Raw genomic sequence first — 20351 nt, forward strand, 5'->3', positions numbered from 1 at the left:
TCATCAGATTTCCAGAAGAAGGGGATGGAGCTCGAATGATTCCCTTACAGGACCTCAAATAAACTGGCCAGTAATTCCAAGCGAATGGACAGCTGCCTATCAAGCATACCAAAACTATATTCATTTTGCTCAGCAGTATTCACAGTCTGCAGATCCTTCAGTGAGATTAACTGCTCACTTTGCTTGGTACTTGGCGTATATGCATAGGTATTCTCATAATGATTCCAAGCCTATTCCAAAGTTGTGCATGAATGTCAATATGAGCATTGATTCCCAGCAGAGCTGGATATATTGTATTTTCATGCCCTTTGTTTGCCTAGCAAATACCTTGTCCTGTTGGAAAGGATGTGCTGCCTTCAGTTTTTTCAGAATCCTCCCAAAACATTTGTAGATGAATCCTTGTCTATGGATCGTTTCCGAAATCATCAATCTTTCAAGAGGGATCATCTTCATTGATACCTTTTCCAATGTATGGTGGATGCTTTTTAATGAAAATCTCTTTTTGGAGGAGTCATTCAGATGGTTGTGTTGTGTGTAGTGTTTGTGTTGTGAGTTGATTTATATAAAACATCGTGGTGGTTTCCTATTGGATTGGCTTTCGTGCGAGCTACATTTTTGGAGAATTGCGGTGATGGGGTCGTGGTTGGAGAGTTGAAGATGCTGATACAGAAGAAGAAGAAGACAACCTCTTATATCCTTTACCAGTTTGTTGTGATTTCTAGTTTGATAAGAAGTGTTAATGTATAAAGGGTTTTCCTTTTGTTGTATTTTTATATCAGATACATGTTATAAGTTGGGGTCGTGGTTGGATGGATTATTTTTGAAGATTTATTGAAGATCAAAGTTGAGCTTTTGAATAAATTTGTACTCCCTTTTTCCTGGGTCGCGAGGACGCTTCCTTATTAAGTGTGGGGATATGTCGAGTGTTGAAATGACTTGTTTTTTGGCCGATTTTTGTTGTTTTTGAGAGCTGAATGGTTGATTTTATGAGATGATTGATTGGTTTGGAAGTGGTTTGAGAGTGTTTTGGATGATATTGATTGTGTTTTGGAAGTTCATGATATTTATTAGTGGAGATATGAGGTTTTGTGATGTTCTGATTGGTTCTGTATACCTTCTGTATAGCTTCTGTTTTGTTCTGTTTTGTTCTGATTGTCTTCTGTAAGGAGGGATGGAGTATTGATTGATGAAGATTGAGATATTGTGAAAGCTTATTGAATAGTTTTTGAGAGTTTGGAATGGTTTGAGTATGAGTTATGTGGTTTTGATGACCTTCTGTAACCTTCTGTAGGTCTTTTGTAGAGCTTCTGTCTCTGTTCTGTTCTGTACTGTAGCTGTTCTGGTACTGTATTGTGACTGTTCTGTATGCTTCTGTATGTGTTCTGTTGGATGAGAGTGTAGCTTGGGAAAGTTTTCTAGCCTTGGAAAGAGGTGAATACAAGTGCAAAAGAGCTAAAAGAAGTGAAAGAAGTAGCTGCTAAAGACTCAAGTAAAGACTGAAGTGACATAACAGTAGTGAGCTATGAAAAGACACTGTAGTGGCTCTGGTGACTCTTCATATCAGACATACCTCTTGGGAGGGGTATCTACGACCTAAGAAGGATTATTGAGAGTAATTTTGAGAGATTTTAGTGAGGATATGATGTATTATTGATGGAGAGAGAGAGAGAGAGTCAAAGATAGCCAATTCTACTAAAACAGAGTGATTATATGTGAGAGATTGAGAGAGAAGACTATGAAGATATTGAAGATGAATACTATGTGATGTATTTCCATTCAAAGATGGTGTATTCCTTTGCTTTCTTTGTTATATTGATGGATTTTGTGAAGATATTGAAGAATATGGTTGATTCTATCAAATCCGTGGGAGATCTACATGATGCTGCATGAAGATTTGTTGTGCTTGGTGTTATTTTCTTCATTGTGATCATATAAAACCTAATAAAAAAGATTGTTGATGTTACAAGATATATTTTCTTGCAAGAGAATTCCCTTTTCCTTGGTGTTCCTCTTGGGGCTCCATATTGATGAAGAACTCTAAAGAGTCTCCTAGGAAGTCATTAGTAGAGCTGGCAAATGGTTGCTTGAATGAGGGGTAAAACCCATTACACTTGGGTTCTCATCCACTTGCGATGTGCATCAACATCATTGAGCAATGATGCTTGAGTGTAGTGGAGTCATTGATTGCTCATTTCTTGCATGCATTTGTATGTTAGAGAGAGTTGATATAGAGGTAGAGATATTACATTAATTGCAACAATGCATATAGACAAGGAATATGACAAAGTGAGAAAATAAAATATACATGGTTGCAACAAAAAAAAAGTGAAGGTAAAGGCTTGTATGTAGTACTAACATGGCATGGGTCCAACAATGATAACATAAATCTATTGTAGAGTCTTACCTCAAGCATGCAGGGATCAACACAACAACATGCATGTAACTAGTCTTGTTGCATATCCTTGGAGAAAATCCGTGCAAGTACAAGTAGTGGTTTTTAATTTCATGCATGTTGTGCTCCCTTTAACCAATCCACTAAGGTGGTTTGTAGAGTTTCAGTTCTCAAAGGCACATCATGTGCTCAATATTACTGTTTGCCAAAATGTGCCTCATATCTAGCATATGTTAGAGTAGAAAAATTTAATTGTATCTATGAACGATACCATGTTCCTTGTTGATCTCTGATGATTTGATATTTGGATTTTCTTGCAACTGTCCTTGTTGTGAGGCGTAGGCAATGCAACATCATAGATAGGTTGGGTCTACTATAGTGAATGCTCTAGACATTGCTAAGGGAGTTTGGCCTTTCAACACCATTTGTATCCTTGTTTCACAACTATAGTTGAGGTGATCTTCATGCATGTGATAGTAGCTGCCATGTCTTCAAGGTTTCAAGCTTTTGCACAAACTCATCTTTCAGGGTAGCTCCTGCAAGTAGTAGGTTTGATTGGGATCACTTTATCTTTTTGCAGGTATAGCTAGTGTACTAGTGCTCACAACAACACCTTGAACAATGATCAAGTCTTCTAATTAGAGTAAGTATTGGTCTACATAGAGAGAGAGAGAAGAGAGGGAGAGAGATATGGAGACTTGCTAAGAGAGCACCTTGGTCACATCAGCACCTTGAATAAGGAGCAAGTCTACTAATTGTAGTAGGTAATAAGGCTGGAGAGAGAGAGAGAGAGAGAGAGAGAGAGAGAGAGAGAGAGAGAGAGAGAGAGAGAGAGAGAGAGAGAGAGAGAGAGAGAGAGAGAGAGAGAGAGAGAGAGAGAGAGAGAGAGAGAGAGAGAGAGAGAGAGAGAGAGAGAGAGAGAGAGAGAGAGAGAGAGAGAGAGAGAGAGGTGGGTGGAGACCAACACAATGTAGGACAACATAAGAGGGCTTGCTATGGGTATAAAGAGTAAACAAGTCATGGCAGAAATAGAGGCAAGAGAAAAAACATTGCTTTCTGACATCTCCAAGGAAAGGTTTTTTAATGCTAATATTAAAAGTGGATCCCTCCCCCTACTCTCCCTAGTGCGACTACAAATGTAGTGGGGGTGGGATAAAATTTTGATGCCATTCCAGTGCCCTTGCTCTGCTTGGTGCAATCGAGCCCTCAAAAGCCACCAAACCTATTATTAGTGAAGAGGTGCAAAGCGATTAGAAGAAGGAGCTTCTCTACCTCAAGTTAACATTTACATCAACAATGACTAAAGGAGTGAGACAATAATATGGAAAGTTCTCAATGATTTGGATCTTGGTAGAGCCCTCATTGGGGGCAATTTTAACATTGTGGTAAATGTATTGGGTACTTCAATTAATGTTTTCATATTGCAAGGACATTGTGGTAAATGTATTGGGTGCTTCAACTAATGTTTTCATATTGCAAGGACAGGAGTTGGTGGACTCTTGGCATTGGGCTTCTCACAATCATAGCCTAATTGATATTTCAGATTACTTGCGAGATGAAAACCCTCAACTCACACTTAGTCCCCTATCCCACATTGGTTACTGCACCCATTTGGACCAATAGTATTGCATCGAAGTTGGAGCCTAGCTTCCTACCATAGTCACCTTAAAAGTCGACATTGAATGCTTCAACTTCGACCACTCGTGTGCCATAATCAATCTCGATTCCTTTGCACTAAAACAATTTATTAGCAACCACAAGTAGCTTGCAAATAGTAAGCTTTTCAACCAAGTCACCTTTCAATACATGGTTGAAGGGGTAATTAATCTATTGTTTGAAAAACCAGAAAGAGATGCAAATGACCATTGGGGTAGTTTCATAGAGGTGGTGCAACAATGCATTCAACTCAAGGATTTTTATTGTGTAATAAGGAAAAGCATGACCTCTTTGAGTTGAGTGTGTTCTCAAGCACCTCTTAGGTCAAGCGAAAAGGAAGAAGATAGTAGGGGAAGAACTCCAAGTATTGTTAAAAGGAAAAGAGATTTAAAAATGAAGCATTAATAAGAGGTATAGAAAATTGGCATGATCTATAAAAGAAGGACCTTCTATGACTTCTAATGCATCTCTCTATAGTTTGTTAATAGCTCGTGGCCCTGCAAAATGATGACAACACATGGATAATTGACCTATAGTCAATAGCAAAAACTTGCAGGAACTTTTATGCCTCTTTATACCTAAACTAGAATCATTGCTCGTCACGTGCAATGAAGGTGATTCTGAATCTAGTGCATAGGGTCATAACACTTGATGACAATGAGAAAATGCTAAGGGATTTCTCTACAAAGGAGCTAGAAGTAGCCTTAAAGAGTCGAGGGTGAAAGAAATCATAGTTGAAGCAATCCTATATTTTTGGCCCTCATAATGACAGGCAAATATCGCAAATATTATTAACAAATACTAGAATGAGGGAGCTCTTCCATATTCTCGGACTAGGTCCATAATCTCATTGGTACCTAAGCAAGAATATTGTACCTAGTCAAACCATTGGAAGCCACAAATAGCTTTACTAGGGGTGGCTTATAAAAATTTCTCAAAAGGACTAACCATGAGGCTTACTCCAATCCAAGAAGGATGTATTAAATTTGAAAATGTGCTAAATATGTTATTAGTAGGTGAATGGGTGGAGGCTACTAACCAAGCAATGGTCCTACTACAAGTAGACATTGAAAATACATTTGATTTAGTATCATGGGAGTGTTTGAGGTAGACACTACTAGCCATGGGCTATAATGGGAGATTGGCCAGCAATGCATAAGCCTATGTTAATATGAATGGTCATCTTTTGAAGTCCTTTTGCATCTCATGAGTGAGATAGGAATGTCCCATTAGTCCATTGCTCTTTGCCATAGCATCCCACTTACTTTTCTATCTCATGGAAGACCTTGTAGAAGAGGGTGAACTACAAGAGATCAAATATAGAGAAAAGCATCTAATAGGCCAAGGATTTGCAAATGACTTGTTGATGGTGCTGCAAACAAATAAATCAAACTTCAAGAAATCCCTCCAAAGAAGCAACAGGGTGTAAGATCAATTACCACAAGTCCAAACTAATTAGCCTAACAAAGGAGAGGTTGTAAGACTCGGGTTGGCAAGGCAAAGTTGTGTTGAGGGGGCATCATCTATAGGTATTTGGGATTCCCTCTAGGCATTGGAGTAAGTGAGGCTAAAAAGATACAATGTGAACTAAACGATGAAGATGAAACATTGAAAAAATACTTCCTAGCCACTTTTCATGGGGCCAAAATGGGAAGAATCGATAATTGGTAAAAATTGAGCTAAATAAACTCAAATAAGATAAGAATGAAGGTGGATTGCAAATTGTTAGGATATACAACATGAAATGAGCTTTTGAAGAAAAGAGCCTGAGAAGGAGTGGGTGGGGAAAATCAATTTCTACCCCCTAGTTTTTGGATGCCCAATGGGGCCATCTAATATGGGACCATGATGTAATAGGAGAGGGGCTCATGTGCATATTTTATCCACTTTATTTTCCCCATTGGTGTACCTTGAATCTCATGCAATCAGGAGAGTCATTGACTCTTAATCTAAATGTCCCTTTTTGAGTCCATATGTCCTTTAATGGCTTGCTTGGCATTGGTTATCACAAATTTAAACTTGGTGTGAAGCAAATATCAACATACTCTTGATCATATTATGTCATCTCTAGTTAGGGAAAAAAAATGCTTGCCAAGATGAATCATCGATCTTGATAGGGTGGTATAATTTGGCATTGCATGATACACCAAGAATGAGCGACTTTTGCAACACATCACTAGCTTCGTATACTAATGATATAGAACCTTTTCGTCATTGCTGTTAAAAGGAGAGCTTGAGCTACTACATTCTCCATCATTTCCTTGAAATGAGAATCATTGTGACTTCTATTATTCACATACTAGAGGCATGTAACATCCACGAATTGCATACTTCCAAGGCAAGGGCTAAATTAACATATTCCATTCATTGCTATATTTAACATGGATGGTTTGGTCCACATGTGCCCATCATACTTGTGCTCCATGCCATTTATTACAAGTATAAAGCTCATTATTGTAGGTAATGTGTGGGGTGGAAAATAAGGTTGCCTATATATATATGGTATAAGTGGGATGAGACATAAGAGGAATCACACGGACAAGACTCTAAACTCAATAACACTTCATAGAGTAGCATAAACAATTGTGAGTTTGGCAAATTATTAATAGATGCTATAGCAATAGATTGAAGGCATGTGGTTAGGATGTTGCAAGTTAATTCTACAAGTGCAAAACCCAAAATATATAAGGAACCTACATGGGATGTGGGTCATGCATAGGACTACCAAGATAAGACATTGACAAGATGAGAAGAAATGTCTTCACATTAAGATCTATAATTGGAAGCCTTTCATAATAAAGTTTAGACTACAAGATTGCCAATTGTCACTAGTAGTAGAGATTACATGGATCCATTTTCACTAGGCTAGCTTAATAAGTTCCTACTAGAGGTTGAAGGCAAGATTGAGCATGACAAAGGAAGCATATGATTTTGGGGTGGGAGAGCAAGTCAATGATTTCAAGCAGGAGGAGAGGACAAAGGAGTTGTGGATGATTGTAGGAGGAAGAAGTGTCATTGCTAAAAAATAAGGTTTATGAGCCAGTAATGTATCAAGGTAGAATGCAATATGGTCAAGATGGGAGTGCACAAACTTTGCACATCCTCGATTACTATAGAGTTTTAAAGATTTATGTAAAGTCTCTATCATACATGTAGCACATACATACATAGATTTCAATTTTTGTGATCACCCACCTCAAAGTATTAATGAGGTTGTGTTAACATCTATTAAGCATGGAGCATGATTAGCCATTGATTTTTGATGATGAGTATCAAAGGAGTGAGGAGTATACATACATACATATACATATACATATACATATACATATACATATACATATACATATACATATACATATACATATACATATACATATACATATACATATACATATACATATACATATACATATACATATACATATACATATACATATACATGTACATATGTGTGTGTGTGCATGTGCACATGCATGTGTGTGTGTGTGTGGGGGGGAGGGAGAGAGAGAGAGAGAGAGAGAGAGAGAGAGAGAGAGAGAGAGAGAGAGAGAGAGAGAGAGAGAGAGAGAGAGAGAGAGAGAGAGAGAGAGAGAGAGAGAGAGAGAGAGAGAGAGAGAGAGAGAGAGAGAGAGAGAGAGAGAGAGAGAGAGGGGGGGGGGGGCTATCATGATGTTATGAAAAGTCCACCTTTATGAATGACATCTCATTGGCCTTTTTCGAATAAGGAATATCATAATCAAATGAATCCCTCAAAAGATACACTAATGATATCACTCTCTCATGAGAAGCTCGATTAAGATATGCCCAAGATGGATCCAAATGAGTCAAAGTAGTAATATCATATGCACTTCCAACACTTCTCCAGACATGTGTCTTCCCTTCAACTTGCATTGATAAAGCATCATCAAATATCAATGTATCAATAAGAAGTGCCTTTTTTGATACTCTCACAAAGTATATTAATAGATAGTTGTATATATGTGCTATTTATCCATGCAGTATAACTCCAATATGTGTTTGCAAAAATACCCTATAGGAGAAACTTTTCACAAAGATAGTTCACAGTTGTTGAAAACTTTGAACTGAAACTAAAATGGAAATGAAAACAACAATATATGAGAACATATAAACAAAAGTGCTACATCATTAAAGAGTAGGGAAGGATAGGAGAAGAGGGACAAATATGTGCTAAAAGAGGGGACCATATAGATATATGGAGGGAAAAAGAAGAGTGTGGATGTTGTAAATGGATACTAAATCTTGTAAGTCTATAATGGTTTATGCTTTTTGTTGGAAATTGCCAAGATGATCTAGGGGGAAATGCCACATGTAGTACAATTTCATGCAAAGGGGGGGGGGGCATTTCCCCTTCGGGAAATATATTTTAGGGATTTTTCCTACCACATCAACAATTTGTTTGTCATATTGTGCCACATGCCTACACATGACCAATTTGCCGCATCATAAGTGCAATGCACAATTAGCCATTTGTTAGATGGTTTTCTAGCAATTGAAGCTCCACCGATTTGTGCTATCTTCAAGGCATCTACAGAAACCAAACTACAAACATAACTATGGAGAATATGCTTCAAACATATGTCGATCAAGTTGACGTGCCATTATGAGTAGGAAACATGGATTGTCATTGAGTATGCTATTGACTTCTTGCCAATTTGTAGATCCATACAACATGTGAATGATGGAAAGGAAAGCATAGCTACAACCCATGATCTAGTTACATCTTATGCTAACTAGCATCATACTCCATGACAGCCACACTGTAAGGCACTTGATTGTACCTAAGGATACCAAAATATTTGATACAATGAATACTTGGAAATAAGCACTGCATCATATAGCTAGATTTGCTTCCAATATCAAGTTCATCTTATGTTCCATGTAAGACCATTTGCCAAAATACTTAGGATGATATAAATTGTAAGCACCCCATACAACCTAGTATTATTAGCAACTAGATATTTGCATCTTTTAAGACAAAAAATACGATTATTTGAAACAAAAAAAATTGAAATTGAAAATGATAATGATTAAAAATGATTACAACCATAAATACATAAAATAGATGGAGGAAAAATTGAGGTTTGAAGATGGAAAACCCTTCTCTCCTAGTCCAAAGTAATGTATTTCACTCAACCTAAGTTCATTAGGGTTAATTACAATCAACTAGAGAGTTAGGAGAAGTATTTCTTACTCTTACACGAAGAGGATGTACCACACACACACACACACACACACACACGCACGTACGCACGCACGCACACACGCACACACGCACACACGCACGCACATAATTTTTACAAATTGGAGAGTAAGAGAGGGAAAACTAGCCTTGCTTCACTAGTTTTGAGAGCAATACATTGGCATGGCTTCCTTCATGGTCCTAAAGTGGTAGAGAAAAATGAAAATCCTTCAAAAGTAGGGGTTGAAAGTGAATTTATGGGTCATTTGTCATGAAAAAAAAGTAGTGGGAGAGGAGGAAAATTGAGAGATTCAATGCTAAAGAGATGGGCGATAGTTGTGGTTGACTTCAAGGATATCTTCAAATATTGTACAAAAAATTATATAAAAGAAGAACATGAAAAGGATGTGAAAGTTTCCTTCACAACCATGAAGTTTGGAAGCACCTCCCCCATTATAAGGTGACTAGTGCAATAGGTCATGTGTGTGTGGTACTAGTATGACCACGACTTCCTATTGTAGATGAAGATGGTGAAACAATCATACTTGTTACTTAACTTTTGCTATTCTGCAAAAGGAACAATTTCTATTTTTGAAGGATTCCTTACCAAGCTTAACATGAGAAGATACCATTAAAAAAAAAAAACTTGCACATATTTGGTAAAGCACTTTATATGATAAAGGTACCATGGTAGTGCCCTTATGAAGGTTGGCCTTGAGCATGTTGCTAGTAAACTTGCACTTTTGGCCTTCCAAACTCATTATTGAGGGCCCACCTTGCATTTAGTGACTTTGATCAATGTTGCATGAAAAATAATTTTAGTAATAGATACAAAAGCCTTTACCTCAAAAATTTGGAGGGATTTTTAAATCAAATAATATAGATTCGCTATTTTTATAGCTAAAATTTTGGAAATAAACATTTTAAATCTTCCTCTTTAAGTTTTCAGGGTGTTTAAATAAATTTGCAATTCATTTTTTAGTAAACCTTTGCATTGCTATTTTTGAATCAAATAATATTTATTTTCTATTTTTGTAGGTTAAATTTTTTTACACCTAAAATCTTTTAAACCTTCCTCTTTAAATTTTACATACAAATAGATAGTTTATTAATTAAAAATTTTGATCGGATACAAAGTATGGGCTAGCACAAAAGTGACTCAAGTCTGGCTATGTGATCTTTTTAAAAAACCCCCACAACATGAGTAGCCTTCCAGTAACTAAAAACCTTATATTTTATAAAATTTTGTGTAATGTCTTTCCTAAGACCTTGCAAAACAAAGGATATTCCTTGCCTTCCAAAGTTTCCTAAGGACTAGAATTCTAATGCAATTAAAGATCAAATTCTTGAAATGACTCCTAGGGCCTCTAATACCAAAGATATAAGGGAGTATTCATGTATCCCCTTGAGCCCTTTGCCCAAATGATGTCGGACATGATTCCAAACTTGCAAAGCAAAACAACCATCCCAAAATATTTACTTTATTGTATTAGGTACACCACAACTACATTAGCCATTCGAAATATATTATTCTACAATTTTCTTATAGGTTGAAATACTCCTTGAATTATCCACCAGATGAACAATCTATCACTCAAATGGAGCATAAGGCACCAAAATTGTTTATAGGCTTTGCCAAGTGTGGCATTAGGGATGGAGAGATCCCCTAAACCTCTCTTACCCTACTACTATCAATTTCCCCTTTGATTGAAGGGTTTTGACCATCCTTGTATTAAAGGGTTCTGAGGCCCTTTTTTTTGCAATCAAGAGCAATTTGTAGCTTTCACCACTACCTCTTTTGTAGATAAGTGATCACAATTTGATTACAATATAGTCCCAAGCAAGCACTCTAGCCTTGATGGGACAAATAACAAATTGATAGGAATCACTCATCAAAACACCCCCCTTAGCATTCGGCTAGTGTTGAATTTGGAAGGCCCCTAGAGTAGGAATTGATCTAGTCCTTCTTCCCAATTGCTCAAGTAGTGGAGGCTGAAATTACCATGCCCAAAAAATGCTATCTTTCATGCAAATATGAAGAGTGTAGTTGTCAATTCTACAATGCTTTAAAATCATTGTTTAGGATTTAGTAATGTTGCCAATAATTCATTGTGCCTTATTTTTGAAAATAAATTGGGAGTTTGAAATTTTTGTGCATTTTAGTCTCCACTCATCTCATAGATTACCTTATTCTTCCTAGTACTACTTCTTCCATAATTATGGCCCATGGGGTGTCTTGCATCCAACACCTACGAAGCAACTTTTCCTTTCAAAGCATCTACTTCTTCCTTCCAAAAAAAGCTTCTTGGTGTTTTTCTCCAAGATGCTTCTTCTTTGAGGAATATTTTCCTTTATTTACTCCACAATCCTTTCTTTCTTACTTTTCTATCAAAGCTTTCATTCCACAGCCATAGCCATAGCATCTTTGGCATTTTATTCATAACTAACGAGTCAGGAACAATTCATCCCTTTCTTATCATCAATTCATTACCTCATTCCTTGCAAAAGCTCCAGGCATCTTCTTCCTTAACCTACTTGAATGGCATCTACAAGTTATCAATAGCATTCTCAAAATTCCATCTGTGGTATTTGTCTCCATAACATGAAGGATACACATGGACAATGGATAGAAGCAACATTCAAGAAGGATTCATAGGTTTATATGCAGCCAAGAGTAGCAGGTCGCACATGTTTTGTTATTATATTTTGGTAATGATGTGTGTGAACATACTTAGGATCACCATGACACCTTTTTTTCCCTCTTTATGAGGGTTTTTTCCTTAGCCTTGTATCTATGCCTATGCACTATTAGGGCATAGTTAGTCTTGTAAATACTGTCTATTGATACCTCTCAATAAGTAGAGAGTTATTGGTATCAAAGTAGGTTTTGACCTTTTGGGTAGAGTTTTCAATACCGTCCGCTTGATTTCCTTAGATTGAGACAAGGTTTGACAAGCATTCACAAGGTGATAAATACTAGAGTGAGTCCTAAGAACTTGGGATCATTAGATTTTTGATTTGGGTTTGTCTTGCTTTTGTACTAATCAATGTCCATGGTAGGAAATGATTATGTATTTTGTATGTTGGTTGTTGAGGACAAGTTGGATGGAACTAACCATCCCTTGTGGGCTGACATGATGTAGCATGTATGGGTCTACAAATGGGCTTTGAAACATTGTACATGGAATTGAAAGACATCCTGGTGGTTTTTAAGAAGTTGCAACTACAATAAAAGCAATATAAACATGTGCTGTTGAGGATGATGTAGGTTTTAGTTTTAATCTGATTAATGTTGTCGCACCACCAACACATACTCCTAAGCAGATTTTTTAGGATGGCAAAGATGCAAAGGCTCATGCTTTGAATGCATTGCCTATTAAAAACAATATGGTTCCACATTTTTACTCATGCAAGACAATTAAGGATACATGGGATAGTCTTGCACATTTGTATCGAGGAAGAAATGAGGTCCACCTTACTTATGATTTTTCTAGATAGTTCACTTATGCAAATTATTCTCAACAATCTTCTAATTCTTAATAGAGTTTTGAATCTGCTCTTCATTTGATGATGAAAGGTAATTTGAATGCTTTGTCATTTAATGAATTGGTTTTTAAATTGGTGCAAGAAGAATATTCTAGATAGAACAGGTCCATTATATGTGCTATAGGCCAAGGTTTTGTGGCTAGTGAGAAGGGAAAAGGAAAAGCTTCATTTTCTACTAGTAAGTAGATATCTACAAATGCTTCTTAGACAAATAAGCTAATAAGGATGAGAATACAAAAGAGAGTAAGATGTTTTGTAGGTATTATAAGGAAAAAGATCATGCCATTAACTGTCCTAAATTGGCTACAAAAGATGTTAAGAAGAAAGAGGCTAGTATGGTTGTTTTGCAGATGCCTCTTTTTCCAAGTTAGTGTTAACTTGATGTAGGACCGACAAGATTGTAGAGCCCTATGCAAAGTCAAAAAGATCAAAAGCAAACCAAGAGTCACAAGCAGGACTCAAGAAATTTAAAAGTTTTGAGAAGCAAAGATACTAGAAGAATTGAGAATCCAAGATGGAAGCTACTAAAGTGTCAAAAGCCAAAACTAGCTAGAAATATTTGATACCCCAAAAATATATAGGATAGTGAATTTAATTATTGGAATTACCTAAATATTTAATATTTCTTGACCATTGAGATCACCTCCATGCACCTTCTAAGTTTAATATGTATTTAAAACTGGGAAAAATTGAGTGAAGGAAAATTTAATTGAGACAATTTGGATGGGTCATGAGTTATTGGCCATGGGCACATTGAAGAGTTGACACCCACATGTGAGAGAGATAACCATGTTTAAGGTGGAAAAAAACCTTAATGAAACATTTCAATAGAATTTCCTAAACATTTAATATTTTTTTACCATTAGGCTCACTTCCATGCACCTTCTAAGTTTAATATGTATTTAAAAGTGGAAAAAAATAAGGGATCAAGGTAAAGTTAATTGAGACAATCTCTATGGGTTAGGATTTCCTTGCCACAAGCACACTGAAGGAGTTGACTTAACCCAAGGTAAGAGAGACCACCCATAATTAAGGTGGGAAAAGAAGCTTAATGAAACATTATAGTGGTTGAAAATTAACAAATCTTATCCTTCTCTTTATCTCACAACTCTTCTTTGTGACAATGTCTCCCTACATGCAGGCTTGGAGATTGAAGCAAGAAGTGTATCTCATGTCTTGCTTCTCTAGCCATTGTTGTGAGATTCTCCATCTTCTCTCCTCACCTTCTTAGGTCATGCTTGAGTTTGAGAGGTAGAGAGAGAGACTTCATGAAGGAGTGGGAGAGCTAGATGAGAGAGAGAGAGAGAGAGAGAGAGAGAGAGAGAGAGAGAGAGAGAGAGAGAGAGAGAGAGAGAGAGAGAGAGAGAGAGAGAGAGAGAGAGAGAGAGAGAGAGAGAGAGAGAGAGAGAGAGAGAGAGAGAGAGAGAGAGAGAGAGAGAGAGAGTCTTGCTTAGTTTAGAGGAACAAGCGAGGAGATGAGTCTTGCATGAGATTGAGGGAATCAAGTTACATGGAGCTTGGTGGAATGAGTAGATGACGAGATCTAGGAGCTCTCTCTTAGCACACCTAGACTACAACAACTAATGAGTTGTCTCACTTTGTCTATTGGCTAGATTATTTTTGCATAGCTTGGTAGAGTCATGGATTCTATTTGTGATGAGCCAAGCAAGTAGGAGAGCTTAAGGATTGAGAGATTGCAAGCAATAAATCGAGTGAGGGTGCATGAATCAACATGGACTCATATGCCTAAATCCAATAAGGTAGTTCATAAAAGCCACATTTTGGTTCTATTGTTTTTGGGACCTGATGGAATCTCATGCGAGAGATCTTCCCAACTATAGACCATAAGAGGAATATACCAAGCTTGATCAAGATAGGTTTTCTCACATTGATGAGATCGATACGGAATCCTTGCGTGTCATAGGATAGGATTACAGAATGAAAAGAACCAATCTGAGGATTCTTGGAATCTTTTAAATAGATTAGGATGACTTGTCAAGTAGTCATCGATACATGTATTTTCATGATCGACGAGTGCTTAGAATTTTTGTATGCTTCAAAGATGTGGAAAATTAGAAAATTTCAAGTTGTGTACTATTTTCTCTTTAATTTTTATAATCTTTTATCATGGGAAATTCAAAGCATGACATGGATTATGTGTGGGCCACAAGTAGCTAGATGCAGTCTACTTTAGGTGGCCCAAAAAGATAGTGTGTATGCATCAGTGGTGGGAGTGGATTGTTAAGTCAAGAATCATTGAATAGTTGGATAAATATCATTATTGGATTGATGGTTATTCTTAGAAAATTGTGAAATTATGATATCTTGGACTAAACAACCCATAAAGATAGGTACAACTATGACTAGTTGGCTAGTCATCAATATATGCATCACATTGGAAGATTTATTACACATGGATATGAAGTGAATTAACATTTCAATTATTTTATTTTTTATTGAAAATACTTTAATTTTTTTGAAATTTTTATATTATAACATAAGCATGAGGTTTGGGCAAGTTTGGTACTAAATTAGCTAGTAAGAGGCATGACTAGCTAGTGAACTAGGATTGTCAAAGTACTTATGTGTGTGAGATTTTGCAGCGAAAAAAGGCCCAAATATTTTTATACTTAGTGATTTAATGATACTTCAGCCTTTTCTCTAAAAATTTCTTATTTGATGGATGTTATGATTAGTTGAGTTTTTTCACCCAACTGCATGCTCTCACGGGGCTCCTCGGGACACCAATAAGCTAGTTTGGGACCTTGATAACACGTACTTTGACCATCTTTGGGTTCCCTATCAACCACAAAGCACCTTAAATTATAAATTTTAGTTTTAGGACTAAAAATTTTGGTTTTTGAACTAGCTATGGACTTCCCATTGTCATTGATCTAAATGGACATGATAAAGAGATTGGGAGTGATTTTCAAGTCCTAGTCTAGGTCATTGGCTTATTTCTTCGATGCTCGAGTGGGTTGAGATGCTTGTGACTTGCGGGTTAATGCTGATTTTTTTAAAGCTAATTTTTTGAAAACCTATTGATTATTGAAGGAGGGAGCTTGCCACCACTGTGGAGTCGATTGACAAACCTAGACATTGAGGACACGTCAATGGTTGCATAGCAATTGATAATCTAATAGATAAGCTAGCTACTTTGAGAGGCTTGCCAAAGATGATGTTGAGTCTTGCATTACATCTTCCTTTGCCTCATAGTGACAAAGCCTCATCTTGGACACACATATTCCATAGAGTCAAAGGGTGTGACTTGAACTCTCCCTTGGTACATGCATTGGGAAGGATATAGTGAGAGCTAACCATTCTTTTGATTTGTGCTCTCCACTACCTAGACACTACATTAGAGAGTGGATTTTTGAGCCCATCATCACTTCCATCTATATATTTGATTTCCATCCCCATGGTCATTTTCTTGAGTACAAGGCTAGTATTGACATGATCACCCCTCCTACCATGCTCTTCACAAACTCAAGCTAGTCCACAATATCGAATCAAGGTGATTATCTTCAACCTTATTCGAGGTGAGTTATCTCCCTCCAACTTGAGGTAGTATCCACTCAAGGATATTATTAACATCAACAACTTGAAGTAATCCCATGGTTGCTTGGCCATAGGTCTCAAAGTAAGAGCCACAACTCCAACCTTGGGTGAGCCCACTCAGTTTACCAATTCAAGGTAAAATCCTCCTTGCTCAAGGTAGGACCATACATGAGCCACTCTAGGCAAACCCTTCCCAATTGCTCGAGTAATTTGTGCTCGAGGTGAGCAACCGATTTTTTCTCTTGAGGTGAGACTCAATCATCCTCTTGATGTGATCCTTGCTCAAGCTCTTGAAGTGATCTTCATGTGTGAAGGGAAGGAGTTGCTAATTAGGATCATCATTGCCACGATCACCATCTTCACAACGATCAATAGTGCAATCTATCCATTCAAGGCCATGTAAGCATCCTAGCTTGCTTGAAAGGCAACACAATAAGCTTGATGAACAACGAGGTCATAAAAATCACCTAACTTAGTGATATCACAAAAATCACCATCACAAAGTGATATGGAAAAACCTCAAGTTGAGCCCAAAAAGATCTAGAAGAGCATAAATGCATTATTAGTTTGCAAATGAAAAAGTAAGCATCAAGGTTGCAAGGAACATGATTCTTTTTCATAAAAAGCACCATATTGATAAGACATTGGCTTGCCTGAGCAGTAGGCCTACTTGAGGTCATCTCCAACAATCTAGGTGACTATTGTGGTCGAGGCGATTGGTAGCACTTGAGGTGATTGGTAGCACACGAGGCGACTCCAATGCTCCAATAGTTGTCCCAAAGATCGATGTGAGATCTACACATGCATACTTGAGGTGATTTTATGCTTGCAATTGCTTGAGGTAGTCTTTGCTTGTAACTTGGCTACCATGCATGCCTATTTATTAAGGTGATTGGCTCTCCATAATCAAGATCATCAAAAGCTAGTGTCCAACATCATGGCATGTAGAGGAGGCACATTGAACTATGCTTAAAGGTAACTTGAGTTGCTTTGAGATAGAAAGCCACCCTACTTGTTGGAGAAGCATCACCAACATTGCTATACTTCATCAGAGGATCACAATGGAGACCTCAGTACAAGAGTCACCACCATAAGGAAAGCTAAGAAGAGGCATCAACCCTATTGGAAGCAGGATCAATCTAGAATGGACTTAAAAATTAATCAAATACCTAACTAGTGAGGCCACACAATAGGCTACCACAAAGAAGTGCCAATCCAACTTTGAGTCTATGACTATGACCTCTCATTCAATTACACTTTTAAGATTTTAGATTTATTATCTAGAATTGTGCTCTTGTCAAGCTTTTAAAAATTCTCTATATAGTAGTCTAGATACCAATAGCACATGCCTCATCTTTTACAAAGTGACCCTCACAACCATATTAGTAGAGATAGTTTCTTGGACCTCTCTCACATTGAAGTCACAACCATTGCCCTAACAACCCATTGTTAGTTAGTGCCTCAACCCATCTTGAAAATGGAGTTCCACTTGTAGCATCTTGAGTGCACCTCTTGCTTTGGGAATCACAACCGTACCCCTTGCTTTGGGTGAATGGGTAGTATGCCAAACGTATCCTGCAACTTGCTAGTTGACCAACTAGAGATTCAACTCCTCTCATGGCCAAGAATCAAGTGATAAACTTGGCCTAGTGCCTCACACTATCTCGAAGACCAAAGTTTCATTGAGTTGGTTTCTAAGCTTTCATGCCTTGAGCTACTGAATGCATATATGAAAAACAATAGGTTGCTACAACTGAGGACAAAGCCAAATCCTACATGCATCTTCAACTAGGTCTCATCATGCATAAAAAATCACAAATCACATGAGATCCCAATTAGCAACAAATAGATCAATGACAAAAACATCAATCCATAAGGACTTATTGACCTTAAATGATGTGAATGCACTAAGAGTAATTCTCTCAAAGTAAGCTACTATAATCTTGCACAACATTTCATGGCCTACATGGTTGTGAAACTTACTCCATAGTAAGAAGGTCTCCTTGTGCTACCAAATCAAATAGGGTTGTCAATCATAATAGATGGACAGGGGGAAACAAACAAGCAAACAAAGAGAGATTGCAAGAAGAGATAAACTAGGAAAAGGGACGACAAATAGTTGACACTAACCTGGGATCAGACTTTGTGATGACCTAGAACACCTTAGAGGATCTAGGGTAACTAGCCCTTATAGGAAGTAATTTTTGATACACAACATAAAGAGAAAGTGAGATACAAGAATAAGGAATCACCAAGAACACACCTGGAATATATGTGTAGAAAATACCGTGATAGGAAAAGACCATATCCAACACATGTAGGAAAACCAAGAGCCCATCAAACCTTAGTACTAAAAGTATATTAGAACCATAACTATCATAGAGTGAAGATGTGTCTTCTTAAAGGGACCAACTTGGAACCTCCATTCCCCTACTTGAGCACATTAGTTTCATTGAGCCACTAGTCAACCAAGAAAATCCTAAAATCATGTCAGGCTCAAGCCCACCAAACATTGCTAGCCTAGATCTTGATTTGACCGAATTCCCCTTAGACATCCAACAACTAATCACACGCTATGACCAAGACATAATGATAGAGCATGCATGGAGACTAGTAGAGGATATACTTGCAGATTTGACAACCAAAAGGATACTAGGAAAGGATCTTATAATACAAGTGGCTAGGTTTATGCGAGCCCAAAGAATAGGTAGACATATAAAGGAGGCAGAGTTGAACTAAGTCTAATGAATTTTGGGTGGCTAGAGGAATGGAAATCGAAGAGATCAAACAGGACGCTATTGGGCCATCAAACATTGACCTTACCCCTTCTGAACATCTTATCAAACAATTACTAGATACAATTGCATCAAAGAAGGGCAACACTACCTTAGTTGCTTCACTCTTAAGAGGATCAAGAGTAACATTGAGATTTAAGAGTCATGCAAAGATACCAATCATTAAAAAGCAAGTTGATAAGTATAGAGTGGGTGATGACCCATATAACTTTTTTGAATTGTTTGAGCAAGTCTATGAGGCGAATAACCTCTTAGACATGGATAAATGAGCACAAAGCCTTTGGGATATGTTTGGGTAAAAAGGACAAAATTGGTTGACTAGCCTAGATAATGTTGAGAAGAACAATTTTACTGTGCTTAAGAACTTGTTCGTTATGTGGTTTTCAAAAGTAGGATATGTTGATGATTTGATTGTCAAGTTTATGAATGTGAGCCAAAAGGACAAGGAAGAGATCCAAGACTACATCACATGTGTGAAGTCTGTACAAAAGAATTTCTACCACTGAGGGACCCACACCAAGAGCTGTGTCTACAATATTCATAAGTGGCATCAAGAACAAAGATTTGTATAAAGCCATGGCAAGCAACTCTAGCTTGTAGTGAGGTGTATTAGGTAGTATGTTTAAGGGAGCCATACAAGTTGACAACTTGTTGAAGGGAAGAAACATTAAGACCATTCAACTAGCAAGCATAATCACAATCCATAGTGAGAGTGACTATTGGCAATGAACAAGTAGTGTCTAAAGTATATGAGAAAGGAAAGAGAGTGGATCTAAGACAAGAAATGCCAAACCTTAAGTTGAAACTAGCTAAAATCCAAGAAGCCTTTAGATGACCTATAAGACCTAATGTTCAATGTGTGCATTATGGAGGTAACCACCAACAAAATGCTCTCAACCTTGATCAAGGTCTTGCACTAACTATGGGAGATTCAATAATGAAGCCATCCATTGGCGAATGCCAAGAAGACTACCATATCCCCAACAATATCCACAATAATAACACCCAATGAATGGATAGTTTTACTATGGAAGGGGAGTTTGGTTAGCTCTCAAAGCACCCAATGACTAGAGACAGTTGCACCTAGGGTAGATATTAATTTGATTGGGATATGAAAAACCCAGTGCATCAATCATAATGCTTCTTGAAATTGATGTGCCTATTTACTATGTGGATGAGCCACTGGAAAAGGAGTCATATCTTA

Source organism: Lygodium microphyllum, chromosome 4, assembly GCF_053477565.2.
Source record: "Lygodium microphyllum isolate KBCC chromosome 4, Lygodium_microphyllum_v1.1.10, whole genome shotgun sequence".
Lineage (NCBI taxonomy): Eukaryota > Viridiplantae > Streptophyta > Polypodiopsida > Schizaeales > Lygodiaceae > Lygodium > Lygodium microphyllum.